Here is an 18,714-nt window from a genome sequence, read left to right on the forward strand (position 1 = left end):
TGAGTTACGTTATTATTGAGAATTTTTACGAGATTCAGCGTTTTGCCCAAAAATGTTTTAATGCTCGAAGTTTTTATTACAATGTTTTATTGTTATCCCAAAAACTGTAAAAAATAAATGCAAATGTATGTTCGAATGCGTGTGGATTTGCATATGTATTTGTATGTGATCAGAGACTTTAGCATGAGTTCCGTCATAAGGAGTGCTACGCTAAAGTAAACCATCTACGGCAGTAACGACGCCAATAACTGCAGGAGCAACAACAAAAGTCGAGAAAAATCAGAATCACGTGCAGAATGTTGTAAATGCGTATTGATGTCAATTACTTGCGAAAGCGTACGAGAGCAGCACAAAGTGGCAAACAAAGCTATGGCTGTGTGGCAAGGCTGGCGAGAAGCAACGCTGGCACCAGCCAAAAGGAGAGTGCCAAAAAGAACTACTTGCTTTGCAGTTGAGCGACGTTCGAGGACTTATGTGCATTGTTGGTGTTATTGTTCTTTTTTTTTTGGTTTTGTTTATAAGTTAATGTGCAACATAATTAAATGAAGATTTACATATCTACATACGTACATTTACTCACACACTTATGTGTTCCTTTTGCTGCCGTAAAACTTTGTAAACGTTTGCTGCAGCGTTACATGTCTTACGGTACTTACGAACACTTTTGTTTTTTTTTTACTTCATTTGCGGTTATTTTTGGTTTCTGATTTACTCTGTTTTTTGGTTTTGCGACCTTAATACGACCAAAAATTAATGTAATTGCCACTTTATGTGCAGCGTGACGCGATAAAATGTTGCACTTACGAACTTACGATCGATGTGCGCGTCGTAACATCAGCACATACATATGGTACATTTTTGGATATTATTTTTAAGTCTTTTTTTTTTTGAATTATGTTAAAAAAGTTGTAAAAATGTTAGTATTTTCTTATGGGAATTTGTAATGTAGAAAATTACTTTTACCCAAAAACTGCAAATGATCTGAAATTAATCCGCATATTATTTTTAATTACTTAAAAAAGTCTTATGAAATTATAAAAAACAAATTGCGTACAATTTAAGAGCTGAAACAAAAGCACAAAGTCATACAAAAACTACATAAATTTGACATAGACTTTGCTTCGTCATTTCACAGTCTGCGCTAGATTTACACCTATTCAAGTCGCTAAGTCACTTGCTTTGATAGCTAATAGCATAGTATGATGAGTATAATAGACCGAGCGAATTGCCAATATATTATATCTTTTTTTTCTTCTTTTTCGACTAGACTCGCAGTGGTGCCATCGTTGTCATGAATCAACTGAACTATTAACTGTCCAGTCATTGACCGCAAGTTTGGCCGGTTAGTCCGCAAATATTGTTACTCAATATTTTATGATTACACTACAAAGCGGATACATATGCACATATATGTATTATATATTATATATGGTATGTTACATAAAATGGTGGGACGCTTCACTATGATTTAGTCAATATCTTTTCATCTGGTTTTCGTGTAGGTCTTTCATCATGCCCAATCTATTGTAAGTCTCAAAAGATTGGACAATGACAGGTGTTCGGTGAGAAGTCGCCTGGAGTATTTGAGAAAAAGATTCTGCAGAAAATTTTTGGAAATTTCCACATTGGTGGAATGAATACAAATGCTCCGCCGCTGAAAGTATTCGATGAGGTACCAGTTAGTGATAGCAGTGGAAGAGCAAGGCCTCCCTTGTATTGAAAATATCAAGTGAAAAAGGACTTTGGTTCACTTGGTGTGCCCAGCGAGCGCAGTTTAGCATTAGAAAGAAACAAATGCCGCGCTTTGATAAACTCGATCAAAATTGCTTAAGCGATTATCGCGCCAAGTAAGAAGGAGAAGAAGATACATTTTTCAGCACCAATTATCATCCGGTCATAAAATGGATCAGTCCTGTTAAGTTTGAAGTAAAGAATCGCAGGCTTCTAGTCCGTTAAAAAGGTTATTTTCAGTCAATTCGTGTGGCACCCATATATTGAGCTTCTGGGCTACATAATTTTATCAACATTTTCATTGATTGACCTACCAGAGCTATATCACTAGTACCGAGAATTTCAAACCACCGTCTCACCATTACATTCGATGCTATATTTGACTTCATAAATAGCACAAAATTTGTTTGACCTCTTTCTCCACTTTTTCACCATGGTCTTAGTGCTACTAAAGAATATATCGAAATTTCTTTTTTTTTGTGATTATTTTGGTACGCTGTGTGGCACAACTTGCTTCGCCAAATATAAAAGAGGCAAAGAACTTTCTTTCTTCAAATCGTCATATGCATAGTATGTATATTATGGCGGGTCGATTTAAAAATCGCTCATTGCTCTGTGAAAATCGTATTCTAAGGATCAAAATAAGAAACTTTGCCGAAGGAACCATACCTCTAAAACGAATTCTGATGTCCCCCAATTTGGGTCGATCTTTTTAGTTTCTTTTCTCATGTAAAGGCCAAAAATGGTGATATTTTGAAATGATTGTATAGGGAACCCCCCAGGGGAGTTCCAGGGGGTGTGCCACTGGCATGGGTGGATCGGTTTGGTTCCTTCGGCAAAGTTTCTTATTTTGATCCCTAGAATAAGATTTTCACAGAGCAATGGGCGATTTTTTTGCCTCCCCACAAATCGACCCGGCCTAATGTATATGTACTTATAAGTAGTATAGCCCCGATGCAGGGCCGGGACTTTTCGTGCTTTTGCTTAAGCCAATTTTGATTTCGAAAAACTTATCCTCCCGCTGGCAACAGTCACCTGCCAAGTCAACAAAATCCTGAAGGAAAGGATTAGAAAAGACGTCAATGATATTTTTCTTGGCGATAAATTGAAGAACCTCTAATAGTCGTTTGACATTTATAATTATTAATTATTTAATTATTTCAACTCTTTTTCAGCTCCTCATTAATTATGAGAGCGACGCTAAACTTCCAACATTTTGACAATAAAAAAGTATCAACTTCGATTGAATTTTGTGATTTTTCAACTGCTCAAATCCTCTCTTTAAAGCAGCCACGGTAGTTTCAACTAAAACTATAAAAAAATTAGTTTAAATTGATCTTTTGGTGAAAATTGCATTTTTCTTATTTTGTGAAATGAGCTGTCATATACCGAGTCAGTTCCAAGATGTTCAGCAAGTTTTTTAGTATTTCAATATCTATTCAGTGGCTGTAGCGATATCCGTTTCATGACTCTGCATGTCATATCCAACTACACAAAGCACTCAGAAAGAAGTCTATAATTTTTACAGTTTTCTATACAATAGATTCCAAATTTAGTACATATTCCGGTTGTAGGCGATCACCGAAGGGCTGTTAGTAAAATAATATAAAATAATAGACAAAAAATATTCAAACTCAAATTAAAATTCAAATACTCTTCATTTCCACTTCATGCTCAGCATCGACTTTTTTTCGCACAACAACTGATTTTTGACAACCTTTGCGAATCGCCTCATAGTGTAATCACGATTGAATTCGGAGAGCCGCGAAAAACGATGGCTCAAGGTGGTGTTTCATCACCAAAATTTGTATTTATGTCGAAAGTCATCTCACGAAAATGTTCACGTTATTTAATTTCTAACTGAGTTCAAGATTTCAAGCAAAAGTGAAAATGTTGCAGCAAAATTAGCAAAAGCATTAAGAATAAGATGTTGCTGTGCTCGCACAAACAACGTCTTTAAAGAAAAAAAAAATGATGTTTGCTGTGGCTTAGAGCAAAATAAATAGCCGAAGCGACAGCGTACGACAGAACTGCAGCACACTTTGGTTGCTGTAGCTAGCAATTTGAAATGAAATAAAAATCATATAAATAAAATTCAATATAAAGCGATTACATTCTAAATGGTCCAAGCAATTTGGACATAGCCGCAAATATTTCAAAAAATTGGTTTTTTGTAAGTTGCGTATAATATATTAATGGTTTTTAAATAAATTAGTTTTTTTGTTAAATATTTTAAGGGCAATATGTTTTTTTCTGTCATATTTAAAAACAAAATTTCCTTCTTATTTTTTTATTAATAGCAGAGGCTATGCGCAGTCATTTGTGAAAGTTTCTTAATGAAACTCTAATAACTTTTCGAGTTATATTCAAATACTGTTCTAGCATGCATTCATACTTATTCGTACGTATACAAAGGTAATCATCCAATTTTGTTTTTTAATAACTTTTTTACTAAGCAAAAAAATGATTTTGAATGATGGAAATTTTTATTTTGACCTTTACGCATTCCATTGCTTTTCTCTTTGAATACTACTACATACTGCTGTCTAGTTCACAAGTGTATACAATGAACAGTGTCACAATGATTGACATATGATACCATTTGCAAACACAAAACACCTATGGAAAGTATTCAACGCCTTGCTGCACTCTGAACATGAAAACGACGTACTGAAACCTTTGAATACGGTATATAATGACATCGCTACGGACATGAAAACACGGATAGACAGGAGGTGGAATAATGTAGCCACTTGTAAAACCGCGAAAATCAGATAAATACGTACTAGAAATGTCTAGAAAGGAAAGCAGAACTATCGTAGGTATACTGACAGACAACAATTTGCATACAAGATGGGAATTACAAACAATGGTAACTGCAGATTTTGCAATAACTAGAACACCTTCAATGTTCTTGCCCTGCATTAGCTCGAACCCGAATGAAATGCTTAGAAGTCTACAATATGAGAAGTTACAATGTCTCTTTAGGTTAGAGCTTCAGGGCTTACTTAGATTTGCCAAAGACGTAGGCTTATTACAAGAAGCCTACTACAAGGAAATGTAAGGGTCAAGCTCCATCTGGTACCACTAAGGACCAATAGGTCTATGTGATGGCTTTCAGGCAGCCAGGTCAACCTAACCTAAACTGACCTGACATCACTCTATTTTATGTCCGTTTGCAAATCTTGGTAGGAGGATATTTCTTTTTATATCACTTGAATTCTATTGCGTTCGCTCCTCTCTTCCAATTTAAATCACTCCAATAGTTTATAATGATCAGTCCTAGGATTTTGTAGACTTCTCAACTAGTTTTTTTTTTGTGCATAGAAACTTTTCCTGGATATCTATCATGGAGTCTAAATCTCATTTCCATCATGATCATCATTTTCTGGTCTTCAACTTTGACCAAATTATATTTCCAGTATCATTACCATCTTCCACTGCGTCAAAACCGGTCACCTTGTGCGAATGATTCTTGGCAATCACTGGCGGGTTGTCCAATCTGCAAATGCAAAAATTTGTTTTGTTTTCGAATCTAAGAAAATTTTTAGAAAATTAAATTTTAGAACTTATTCTTGAGTATCTTTGAAGAATCCCAAGAATTAGTAGCGCTTCGGCATACCTAAATTGAATGACACAAATTCGACAGTATCATCCACATTTGTGAACTAAGTTTGAAATAATGCCCAAATTAGCGCGTAAAGTTATTCATATCGGGGACGTGTGATATTGTAATATAAAGCAGTCATGATTTCGTGCATCAAAGAACTGTAAGTACAGTAGATTATTATTTTAAACTTATTTTATTTTCAAATTTAGTAGTAGCAGCACAAAGAAAACCTGGTCGAAGCCGACTCATCCAAATGGTTGGAAGTCTCATTTTCAAGTATGGCTGTGGGACACCGCTTATAATAGTTAGACAAACCCCTCAAGAGTTAAGTGAAGTATACACCAATATTCTTTACTATTTATCTCACGTACGGAAAGTGTCACAATGGATTTGGGCATAATCAATGGTTTGCTACACTATCCGATCTGCGCAAGCAGAAATGCAGGCGCTCAACATATAATGTTCGATTCAATGAGGTAAAGACTTTTTATGACCGTTCTGCGGGGAGAGCTGTAATTTATGAGATGTTTAATGAGCAAGTACTACTGTCATGTCGCTTGTTATGCATACAGTCGTGACAAAACAGCACTGCACATGAGAATTTCCTCTGCACCAGGGTCGTACCAAAAAACAAAATCTGAGATCGCATCGGTTTTGGTGTTGTTCGTAAATATTCTACAATATGTAATCGACAGGAGAAGCCTGTTAAATAAATTAAACCAAAATAATATAACTTAAATTCACCATCAGATACTATAAGATCCATATGTATGTTAAACGAATAACTAATAAATTACCAATCAGCCAAATAAATCTTCATCCGTATCCAGTTCCGTAAAGAAATTAAAGAAAAAAAACACAAGCACTCACACCAGCACATACACAACAACAATACAAAAGGTAAATAAATGCAATGAATGCACATTCCAATCAATGCCCGTGATGAGGTGCATGGAGAAAGAGTAGAGTACGGAAGAGAGCGAGAAATAAAGAGAGAGCGAAAAGCATGCGGCATGCAACTTAACTAGAAAAAGTCGCCAGCTGTAAAAACTGCCATCAACGGAAAGTCAGTCATTAAGTCACTGTGCCAACTATTCCAAGCGTCGCACCTCCTCTACCCAACTCGGCCGTGCAGAAGTCAATGCACTTTACGCGCCACCACAAAACACTTAAATACGAACACAAACACACATGCACACACTCACATAAACCTACCAGCAACTTGCTTATTTGTTACACTATTCAAATGCTCTTTTACGCTAGCAATTGTAGCGCCCAGCGAGTATTTGCAGCAAAGACGGTGGCCGACGCCGAACTGCGCTCAGCTCTCGGCGCGTTACTAGATTTGTTTGTGGCTATGTATATGTATATTATATGGCAGAGACGCCTTCGCAAGTCAGTCTGTCTTCATGCTACCATTTTCAAAACCTTCGCTGCGACATCGACATCGACGCAGACTTAAGGCCCACACATCTCATGCAACTTGCCTTGTTGGCTTAAATGCCTATTTATTTGGCGAACAGAGCCGCCAGAGTGCATGTTCGTATATTTGTATTTTCATACCTGCATACATATACAATATATGTTTATACCATGGAGTGCACGTGTATGGTGGTGCATGTGCTGCGAACTCAAGCTTAAAGTTCATTGACTTCGACTGCGGGCAGGCAAGCCTCCACGCCTGCTCAGCCCAGCTGTGCTGCAACGCAACTCCGCACTAGCAGCAACAACATACCGAGAAACTTGTCAAATACTGCGGCAGCAGCAGCATAGGAGCGCATGCGCATGTGCATGTGCGCGTGTCAACAACTGCAGCAGCAACAACAAAACCACAACTCAATGAATAACAACACGAGACAGTCGTATGTATGTATATATGGACTACTGTGTACGCCAACCTGTGGCGCGCCTTCGTTCACAAACAACTTGAGCTTATCGAGGCCGTACCAGCAGCGACAACAAAAACAATGTACTGGTATAGAAATAGTTGTCGCAGTAGCGAATATTAGATGCTTTTTCACTGCACTTCTCTCGCTGTGCGCCTGTGCTGTTGCAACGTTGCCTTCATTCATGTTGCTGTGTGACACTTAGACGAAATTGGCCAGATTAGCAAGCCAATTATGCGGTATTCTGAAAAAAATGCATTCGAGTATATGTACAAACATGCATATACCTATATGTATGTGGGCACGAATATGTTAAAAACAAATTGCTACAATATATCAGAGAACATTTATCTCGAAAGAGTTTTTAATCGCGATGGCTAAGAAGTGTTCTCAGTGAATTTTGAAATATTTGTGTGATTAAAAAATTGGCATGACAAGCAGGGAGATTAAATGGAAATAGCTTTATTTGTGAAAGCTCACAAAGATGTGCTATTGACGAGGGCCAACTCACTACCTCAATACACTATTAGTCTTTAACCAAGCGGAAAAGTTAACAGGAGGAGTACCACTGCAACTTTAACAGTCTGGAAACCAGAAACAAAGCTGCATATTGGCAAACAGCAATGGAGAAGAGAGAGAGCAGAGGAGAAGAAAGTTGGCAACAAGGCTGAACCCAAGGAGCTCAATAAATACTTACATAGATTCGTAGAGAGCTAATTTAGATATTCCCATAAGAACTGAGAAAAACGTTTCTAAAAACTTTATTGAAGGAAATCCTATAGCACAGAGGTCTAACATAAAGAAATACATTGGCTCGTAAAGAAGTATTGAGGATTACAGTGCAGAGGAGGAGGTTGGTACCAAGGCTTTACCCAAACAGACAGAACTTCTCTAGAATTCAGATCCACAATTAAGTTTTAAGCTTGCAGAGAGCAAATTATATTGTTTCTATAAAAACTGAGGAGAGCTTATCAAGAAACTACTATATTGAATGAACAGAGCGATCCGAAAAACCAAACTCTGTTATAGCCATAAGTCGCTTTGGAAAACGCAAACCTTTCTTGCCAGAAACCTTCTCCAGAAATGCGGGTCGATACTGAACGAGAGCGAAGGAATCGCTTAACGCTTAAGCAATTTGAACAACATAGAAGCGAATACAATGATGCTGAAACAGTGCGTTTATTGATAACCAATTCTTAGCCTTAGCGCACTTGACAGTTTCTGCAAAACTTCATTAAAAGGGCTTACCAGTTGAAAGCACACTTGGTGTCCATCGTAATATTATCGCTCCGACGACAATGTATTCTTGTGACCGAGAAAGTTCAACTTATTCCTGAAAAATTAATTGGTTTTGCAGAAAAATTTATTCGCCTAACACCAACTGAACTAAAGGACTATTCTCTAGCTTTCCCCAGTTGGGTTCCTAGAGCAGCTCGAGTTGTGCTTCGAATCTTTCTGTCGAAGCATATTTTCAACTCGCTGAATTCGCTAGCTTCCGATGAAATTGTCCGCATTACAGTTCGCAGTGGTGGCATCATTGGTCCAATTTTTTCGTCAAAAGTGCCACCGACGTGTCCACGACCTTTGTCATATATCTTATGCAGATACTCGAGAAATGATTCAATCCCGTTTGGCTGTAATTAAAAAAAAATGAAAAACTTTGATTCTTCTTGTGGATTATTTTTATTTGGTCTTTTAATTTTTTTTACATCAAGTCAAGAATATGATGTCATGTAAATGGCCGCCGCCACAGTTGATTGCCATTTGAGCCCTTTTTATGGCATTTTCCATCACTTTGGCCAAAACTTCCGGCGATAGGTCCTCACATTCTTGACGGATATTGTCTTTAAGAGCTGCAAGAGTCTGAGGCTTGTTGACATAAACCCGCGACTTCAAAAAGCCCCACAAAAAGAAGTCTGGAGCGGTCAAATCAGGCGATCTTGCTGGCCAGTGCAAATCGCCAAAACGGGAGATTAGGCGCCCGGGAAATGCATCCTTCAGCATATCGGTTGTGGCACGTGCAGTGTTTGCCGTTGCACCGTCCTGTTGAAACCACATGTTTTCCAATATCAATTCATCAAGTTGCGGCAAAAAGAACTCGTTGATCATTGCTCTGTAGCGCTCACCATTCACAGTAACCGTTTGGCCCGCGACGTCTTCGAAGAAAAAGGTCCGATGACTCCTCCAGCGAGGACTTTGAGCGGGTGTAATGGCTCTTCGTGGGTTACAAACGGATTTTCAGTGCCCCAGAAGCGTAAATTTTGCTTATTTACGTACCCGCTAAGATGGAAATGGGCCTCATCACTCATGATTATTTTTGATGAAAAATCATCTTCCTCTTGGTGGTGATTAAGGATGACTTGAGCGTATGTTAGACGCGATTGGCGGTCAGTTGCTAACAGCTGATGCACCGTCTGGACTTTGTACGGAAACATCTTCAAATCTTGTACCAGCATCTCGTGTTGTGCCAGTCTCTTCGAGGCGAGCGGCTAAACGTCGCAGTGTTTCACCAGTAGGCGTTGGACGGCGAGGAAATCTGTGACGAAATTCACGTTGTGCCAAAATCACCGACCGATTATTGGTCAAATAAATAGTCAGCAATATTCCGCGTTCTGGAGCAGTGTAGCTTAACATTGTTTATTAACGTGTATTTCGCATGTGTTTACTACACAAATGTCAAAACAGAACTGACATTAGGGGCCAATCGCAAAATTTATAGCATTTTCTGATAGGAGGATTACTTTAGCGCCACCTGTTATAATAAGATAGCCACCACTAAAATAATAATAGACTTTCGCCTGAAAGCTCGTTATGCCTAACCTTTCCTTCAATTTGTGTTGTGCATCTAGATGTTGAGCCTGTGCATTTTTGAGAGACCTAACAGATGTTTCTTCTAAGAATATTTTTCATTGAACCAATTCTATCAGAGGTGAACCATTACCGGACACTGTTAAATAACTTTACGCTTAGTGTTTGGAGTGGCGATCGAACTAAGCACCTACTGCTTATATTTCACACATGAACACATTATGTTACGGCCGCCGTGAACATTTTTATCGCTACTAAGCGACCTACAACTTTACTACAACTACTTTAATAGCCAAGGTTAAGCCAAATGGCTCAAACTGCTACTAAAGCTCTACTATTTAAAAGAGTTGACTTTGCGATCGATTGTCTCAGAACTGCTATGCCAAGTTACTGCTGAGGTAAGGAAAATAATAGTACGTGGTAAAGACCACCCAAAGGGTTAGCATCGCACTAGCTTCATATATATATGTATGTGCCCCGGTTTAGGTTGATTTTCGTCGATGACGTAAATAGCAGACTACAAAACTTTTAGATAACAAGCATTTTACGTTTTTGAATAGCCAGCTTTCTCCTACTAAAAAGATTTCTACAACAATTTCCATACCTTCGTCTCTAATCCGCAAATCTATGTAGGTAATAGTAGGTAAAGATATAGTAGGTTGCATGTCGAGCAACAATATTTCAACAAATACTTACATAAAATAAGTAAATGATCGCTTCGATGTGAAGTGTTTTACTAACTAAAAAAATTCAAGTTAATTTAAAATATTAAAAACATTAAATCTTTTGGTCACGTCGACAAATCTTTTAAAAATTGGCTTACAAATAAGGCTTGAGTATAATAAGAAGTGAATTCGAAAAAAAGTTTATCAATATTGTTTCAGAAGCTCTCCTACTTCGTCAGAAATTATAAATCCCCAAAATGTTCGCAAAATAATCCCGAAATTACGGCATCACAGGACTGACATTCTTATACCTAATGAAGATTTTCCGTGCTACACCGTTTGTAGGTCTAGCGTTTGAGTCCAGCTAATGAAGCCGTTTATTCCCTGTACTATGTATTCTCGTTGCAAAGCTTTTACAACTCATTTTTCCATCGCCTACGTTTCATTTAGACTACCCTAATGTTTTTTTTATAAAATGTTAATATAATCCTTTGAGAATATGTCAAAATTTTAGAACGATAATTTAAGTATTTTTTATATTATTTATAGATCGTCAACCGTGATGACTTTATTCTTTACGTTCGAGCGCTGGGAGAGGCAAATTACGTTGCCGACTTTAGACGCTTTTTTCTCAAAACTATAATTTTCGAATTGGCGTTCACGATAACTCGAAAAGTTATTGACGGATCTCCCTGAAATTTTGCACACATCTTTTTTATGATATTAATTTCTATGTGAATTTACAAGTTTTGGAAAATTTTTTGAAAAAATAATTTTTTCGAAGCAAAAATATGATAGTAGGAAAATTAGCCCCAAAATTAATTTTTTTTTTTTTTTGAAGCATTTTATTCCGCGATTTTTTTTTCTTTCCATTTATTGTTAATTCATATAGAAATTATGACATTAATCAACAAACAAATTTTTGGTTTTTTGTATTCAGCTCACTGACGCCGATACTATGTACAATGCCCGCCGATTGATAAGCCACGCTGCGACCTTCCTGGAAGAATTGAGTGTACATCCACCACTTTAAATGATTAAAATAAACAAAAATTTATATTATTTTAATGTATACATAAACTGTATACCAATTTTGAAAAAAATATATTGGCTTCTTCATTTTAAATAATTTGAATGAAAATCAGGCAAAATATGGCCGTTTACAGGTATCTGTCCCGTTAACATTCACAATGGAGTGTGTAAAGGACAAAATAAAGATTTCCATCACTCAAAATCATTTTCTTTATTTAGTAAAATGGTAATTCAAAAACAAAATTGGATGAATAATTTTGCGCTACTCTGATTTCTTTAAATCGGAATCAAGCATTTTAATTGCGGATTCCAGAAAAAAACGTACAATGGGATGAAGTTGGTTTCAGGTGTACACTGCGGTGTTACAAACTATGGTAGCCCTGTACGTCAGTTAGAACTAATAGTAAGCGTATATAAATCGATATATGATAAAATTCTATGTGAAACAAAATTGTATGGAAATTATAAGCTATGTTTACCAAAATAAAGTTGCAACTAAGGTAACCGGAGAAAAAATAAACAAAAATAGCATAAGAAGCCATGGCGAATTCGTTGTCATGAATGCAACATAACAGCAACATATAACTGCGGCATAAAGCCGAAAAATTGCAACTAACCGCTTTGAATTTGGCGTTAACGCCAGCGTTGACGGCCACAACACAATCACGGACAGCGAGCGCAGCCGCGCAGTTTCCAACGCGCCGCATCAACGGTCATTGACCGACCGACTAAAATAATGTTTGTATATTAATAAACTCGCTCCAAAATAACTACCGCAGAGCGCGCATACACTGAAAACCTCAAAACACGCAGCTACAGTGGTGATATCAGGAACCAGTTAATGGCAAAAATTTTAGCTTTTGATCTCACAAGATGGTCCGTAAATTCTGACCGTAGGTGTTAAGAACTTTGATGATAAGCGCATTTTCAACGTGCCATTGGCTACATAACGCAAATTTATGCCGAAATAGTACGTAGTCTATTGCCTACGTCAAGCTCTTATAAGTGATTTTAAGATTCGATAGGAAATTTCATACCTAAGCAGCTGATCGCATCACACCGTCCATGCCGCAAATTCAAGCTAGCGCTCAGCAAACGTTCACACATTGATTCAGCATTCCGCATTCCCATTCACATCACATACCACACACCAATTCCAACTTAATCCCAAGCAAAAACAACAACAATTGCAATGATTACTCAGTCAGTTAGTCCCGTGCGCGTCAACCATTCCCCAAAAACCACAGAATCGAAAAGAAAAAGAGCAACGAATTGAGGAAGCAAACAATCCAATCTACAGAGAGAAAGAAAGTAAGCTTGCGGGAGAGAGAGAAAGAGCGATAAGCGCAGAAAGAGTTGCCGAGAAACAATTTGAACCGCAGCTTGTAAACAGAAAAGTTCGAACACCTTTGAAAGTGAAAGCAAAATCGGACGTAGACCTACATATACCAACGCATGTTCGAGCTGTGCGCGACATTCATTTCATACACACATACGCACACCCATACATTTCTTCCGCACACATCTACAAACGCAAGAATCGTGTGCTTGAGCCAGCAGGCCAATGAATGCAATGTGCGATCACTCATTCGCACACACATCTCCAAACATAATTTGAAAGTTGAGTGTTGCCCAAACACACGCACACATACGAAACGGGAGTGCCGTTCAGAGGTGTGTACTTTGCGCGTTCATTGACGTTGAGTTGCCCATTGTTGACGGAAATATTGTTGTATGCATACAATACATTAGCAACAACAACAGTAAATCTGCGTTAGCAACAAACGATTTAACGCGTTTAGCCAAAAAACAAAAAAAAACACAATGTAAAAGACGTCGGAAACAGCAAAAAGCAGTTATTCGGTAGTAAGATTTGTGTTATATATTTCTTTTAACGGGGTTTTCGAGAACCCGTTAAATTCTATGCTTAATGATTATTTGGAAGATTTCGGTAGAGTACGCGTTGTAACAAATTGCCGAAAATTTTAGATGCAATAAATTCATTGGTTATAAAATTAAATCTTCTTTAACCTTTCAAGAAAGCGTTTGAGAGTAAGAAGCTTCTAAATATGCTAAGACACTATTTAAACTATAGATCTCAGTTGAAATTGCGAGAATAATATGTAGCATTACTTATACCCAGCGTTATAATAATATCATTACGTCAAAATGACGATTGTGCAAGTTGCATTCCATTTAACTTTAGCATTAAGCAGTAAGGAAATTACTTACAGAATATGATAAATATAAATAACAAAAAAAGTAGTTAAATGTGAAGTGTCCAAGGAGAATATGCTTAAAAGTTAGTATATGAGACGAGAAATCAAATGCGAAAGAAGAGGAATAAGAAATAAATTGAGAAAGTACCCAGCTAAAAGGAGCATTCATGCAGTAGATACGTAAAGCTATTACACCGTTATTAGAAAAATAAACTCAGTTTTCTATTTTTAATATCCATAGTGGGCATTGAACCCTGTACTAATCGAATGGTAGTGACGCAAACACTTACTCACCAACGGTAGCCGCCTAACGATAACTTTATCGGCAACTTTAAATCGACTGCTTAATTTTGTGTTAAAACTGTTGGACTTTAGCCACTTTCCTGCTGATACTTCAAGAAAATTATTCAACCAAAAAAAGTGCATTATAAAACCTCAGTTGCAGTAGCTGTTTGATTCCGAACTGCATCGACAAACATAGAGCCACATAAAAAAGAAAGCTTGAAGAGCCTACCGCTGAATTACTGTTTTCGGACCTTTAACTCTTTTTTTTTTTTATATATTACTTATATACATATCATTGACACTTACATCCTTTATTGGGTGTTTCGTCGAGCTCCTCCTCCATTTTGTGGTGTGCGCTTTGATGTTTTTCCAAAAATGGAAGGCCCTTTAGTTTTATGTCACCTCCAAATGGCACCTTAAGTGGGCAGCTCCTCCATAAAACGAGTTTTTCAATAATTTTTTGCAAAAAAAGGAGAGCATTTATTATCTTAAAATAAATTATATATTAATACTCATGCTTACGGCGGCCGCCGTAGCCGAATGGGTTGGTGCGTGATTACCATTCGGAATTCACAGAGAGGTCGTTGGTTCGAATCTCGGTGAAAGCAAAATTAATAAAAACATTTTTCTAATAGCGGTCGCCCCTCGGCAGGCAATGGCAAACCTCCGAGTGTATTTCTGCCATGAAAAAGCTCCTCATAAAAATATCTGCCGTTCGGAGTCGGCTTGAAACTGTAGGTCCCTCCATTTGTGGAACAATATCAAGACGCACACCAGAAATAGGAGGAGGAGCTCGGCCAAACACCTAACAGAAGTGTACGCGCCAAATATTTATTTTATTTTACTCATGCTTAAGTGAATATACAGAATTCTTTTTTTAATGAAAAAACAAAATGGCGGCGCCACAGCTGCTCAAACGGGGCTCCTTTACTTTGCGTAGCCTATTGTAATTAACTGAAATCAACCAGACAAAAATTATTCATTAAAATAAGTTATTCCACTTTGCACTTACCTATTTTTAACGAAAAAAACAATTACATTAAAATTTGGAGTGGAAAAGAAAAAAATTGCACTTTTTTATAAACAATTGATCAGAACAATATTTTTAGTGATAATTAATATAAAATTTGAGGTACATTCATATGTTAAAGAATACCCCTGTAAAATTTTAAGTTGATATCTTGATTATTTTTTAAGTTATATTCGACTGCGCGAAAAAAAACGTATTCCGAGAAAAAGGCGATTAAAGATTTGATTCTTACTCATTTAGCGTTCGACGCTCATCACTTAACTGACTTTATAGGCACTTTTTAGACTTTCAGTTAAGCTTAAAGCATTGAAAAGATATTCTTTAGATTATAAATGAATTTTTAGAGCCAAAAAAATAGAAAATTTGAAGGTGCTGGAGGAGCTGCTCCCCTTAATTAAGGCTCACGTTTTCGGGATAACGGTTTTCAAAAATTTCCCTTAGAGCCGCATATAGTTCATTCAGAGCTAAATGTTAAAGTGATCCCATATTGATGCTGTTCAGAAATAACTGAGGTTATATTAAAACAATCCTGTGTAAAATTTTAGCAGATTTGCTTTAAGGCGGACAAAGTTATTTAACAAAAAAGTTATAATTTCAACTGATTCCCGGTCATTTTCCCGAATCGAATTTCCCGAATGCCGCTGGCCCGAATGTCTAAAATTCCGAATAACCAAAATCCCGAATGCCATTTTCCCGAATGCCAGTTTCACGAATGGCTATGTCCCCGAAAAATAAAATTTTTTTTTTATTAGTAATAAAGGATTTACTGCAATAAATTTTTGTAAAAGTGAACATATACATATTTGTAAACCAATTAGAGCACAATATTATAAGAAATTGCTTTTAAATAGTCCAATACTCTGTTTTCTCTTCTATAATTATCGTAGGAAGCTGTGATCGCTTGGATTCTGCTTTGAAGCTGATACCATTTCTTCTTTGGTGCAGCTTTTACCGTTGACGTCGCATGGCTTTCTTTAAATTTTCCCTCTCCGGGAGTTGGCTAAGGACCCCCTCTTCCAACGACGGTAATTCTGAGCGCAATATTTGAGCAGGAGACTGCTCCGGATGCCCCTCCGCTTTTCTTTTTAATCTAAACAAAAAATAGTAAAAAATGAAATATATAAATAAATATACAATAAATGGTCAAAATAAATATATCAAACATGTAAAAGTATACAACTAACCTCATTTTCACAATTTCAGCCTTGCATAATTCCTGATCTGGCGCGTGAGGATGATCTGCTATGTTTTTGAATATGACAACTGGTTCCCCTGGCATTGTATCCGCGGTAATTGTACGAACTGTACATTCTCCATTCCGAAGTTTCACGCAATCCCAATAAGCTTTTCCTTTACTTCTTTTTGATCGCTGATATAAATGACCGTCCAATATTAATTTCGTCCCTAATATTTCTCGTGCTGGTTCCATTGTGATACGAATATATGTAGAATTAAAATATAAAAATGTTCAAACACTAAAAATTTTACACAAAAATGTCGAGAACAAACAGAAGTTAAAAAGTAGAATGACAGTTGCATTCGTTTCTATGGTAACATTATTCTTCTGTTGGAACCATTTATGCGTCAATTATTTAAAAATATTCGGTAAATTAGTTATTCGGGAAATTGGTTTTCGGGAAAATGGATTCGGGAAACTGGCATTCGGGAAAATGGCATTCGGGATTTTGGTTATTCGGAATTTTAGACATTCGGGCCAGCGGCATTCGGGAAATTCGATTCGGGAAAATGACCGGATACCATTTCAACTAATTGGTCTCTAAAAAATAAGAACACATTAAAATTTATTCCAAATTGCTTTGCATCATATATTACATAGGGAGTTTTTTTAGCTGCGTGAGAACTATCGACATCGATAACTATAGTTTGGCAGCTGAGAATGGCAAACTCTATAGGAGTGTCAACAAGACCAATATTAATGTTCAGTAAGGTTTGGCATCATGAAACGTTTAACACCAGAACAACGCAAATTATATACGAAGATCGATTGATAAGTTCATAGTCTAAGGTATTTAACAAATGAAAATTATGGTATTATATGTATATATACAGGGTGGGCCGTCTAACGCTTTAAAATTGAAATAGATTTAAATAAGAAACAAACGATTTTTTCATGTGGGCATTTTCCACCAATCCCTACGGTTAATTATGGGATACTACTTCATTCAACTGATTTCCACGGTGGCCTTCCAGTAGACGATGCAATAAGCTCAATTTTTCAGCATATTTTCGAATATATGGAGTTGAATTCGATATATGGCAGCACCAATTTCACTCTTGAGTGCAGCAAGCCTTTCTAGACTAAGAGTGCGGAACAATAATCTTCTCAAAAATGGTAATCTTACGAAATCGAATCGCAGCTGCGCGGGATCCTGTGCACATCACCAATAAAGTGGTTTTCGATGCAGTCAAGTGCGGGCTTTCTGTGCTCCAGATTCGGCAGTTTTACCTACTGACGTCGCCTCTGGATGGAATTTAGCTATATTGGAAAAGCGCCGCCCAGCTACTATTTTTCGTAGAAACAAATTACAGATTAAGACTTGCCATATCCCTAAAATGTATTTCCATGGTAAAAATATTCGCACTAAAATCAATTGAAGTTTCTTTGTATACTCCTCCACAACTCCCAACTCCAAAAAATTTAAAAAAGGCTTAAACTAGCCGAACTGTGACAGCTGAGAAATAAGTTTTCGATATGCAGCCGAAACTTTCAGATAAACTTGGTTTCATCGATTACCCAGCCGACTGTCGAACACTGTAGTTAATCGCTGATATCCAATATTTTCAAAAATTTAATTCGACCTATTGCTTTTTTAGCAAGGAATTTAACCACAACGCCTCCATATCAGTAGTGAATAATTCTTAGACGTTACTTTTTTATGCTATCTTTGACATTTGTCAAGAAAACGATGCACAATTTTACACGATAGAAGAATGCGTTAAAATTATTGAAATTTATTATGAAAATAGTCGCTGTTTAAGAAAAAAATACCGTAAAATTCGTTATTTGGGGGAAATAAACGTCCGAATGAGTCGACAATTCAAAGGTTGGTGAAAACATTTCAAGAAACTGGTTCTGTCGAGTGTAGAAAAAGGACTGGCATTGTTGCTGTAGCGCAATGTGTTGCTGAATAAACTTTAGCATCGATGTCTCGACGTTCTCACATATAATTGTTAAGAGCCATATTTTGAATAAAAATAGTGAAATCTGAAACAATCTCAATTCTTACATGTTTTATTTTAAAACAACATCTTTTGAAAGACCCTTTACTATCGATAGGTAGCGTTAAAAGTTTTTTTTTTGTCGGGACAACTAGCAAGTGCAGCACTCAGACATTAATTAAGTTCATTGTACTACACTTGGATTCTCTTTTAATTTTCTTTAAACCTACCCGATCTCCGAAGAAATCTGAGTAGATCTTGTGGTGCC

The sequence above is a fragment of the Anastrepha obliqua genome, chromosome 2 (genome assembly GCF_027943255.1).
Source record: "Anastrepha obliqua isolate idAnaObli1 chromosome 2, idAnaObli1_1.0, whole genome shotgun sequence".
Lineage (NCBI taxonomy): Eukaryota > Metazoa > Arthropoda > Insecta > Diptera > Tephritidae > Anastrepha > Anastrepha obliqua.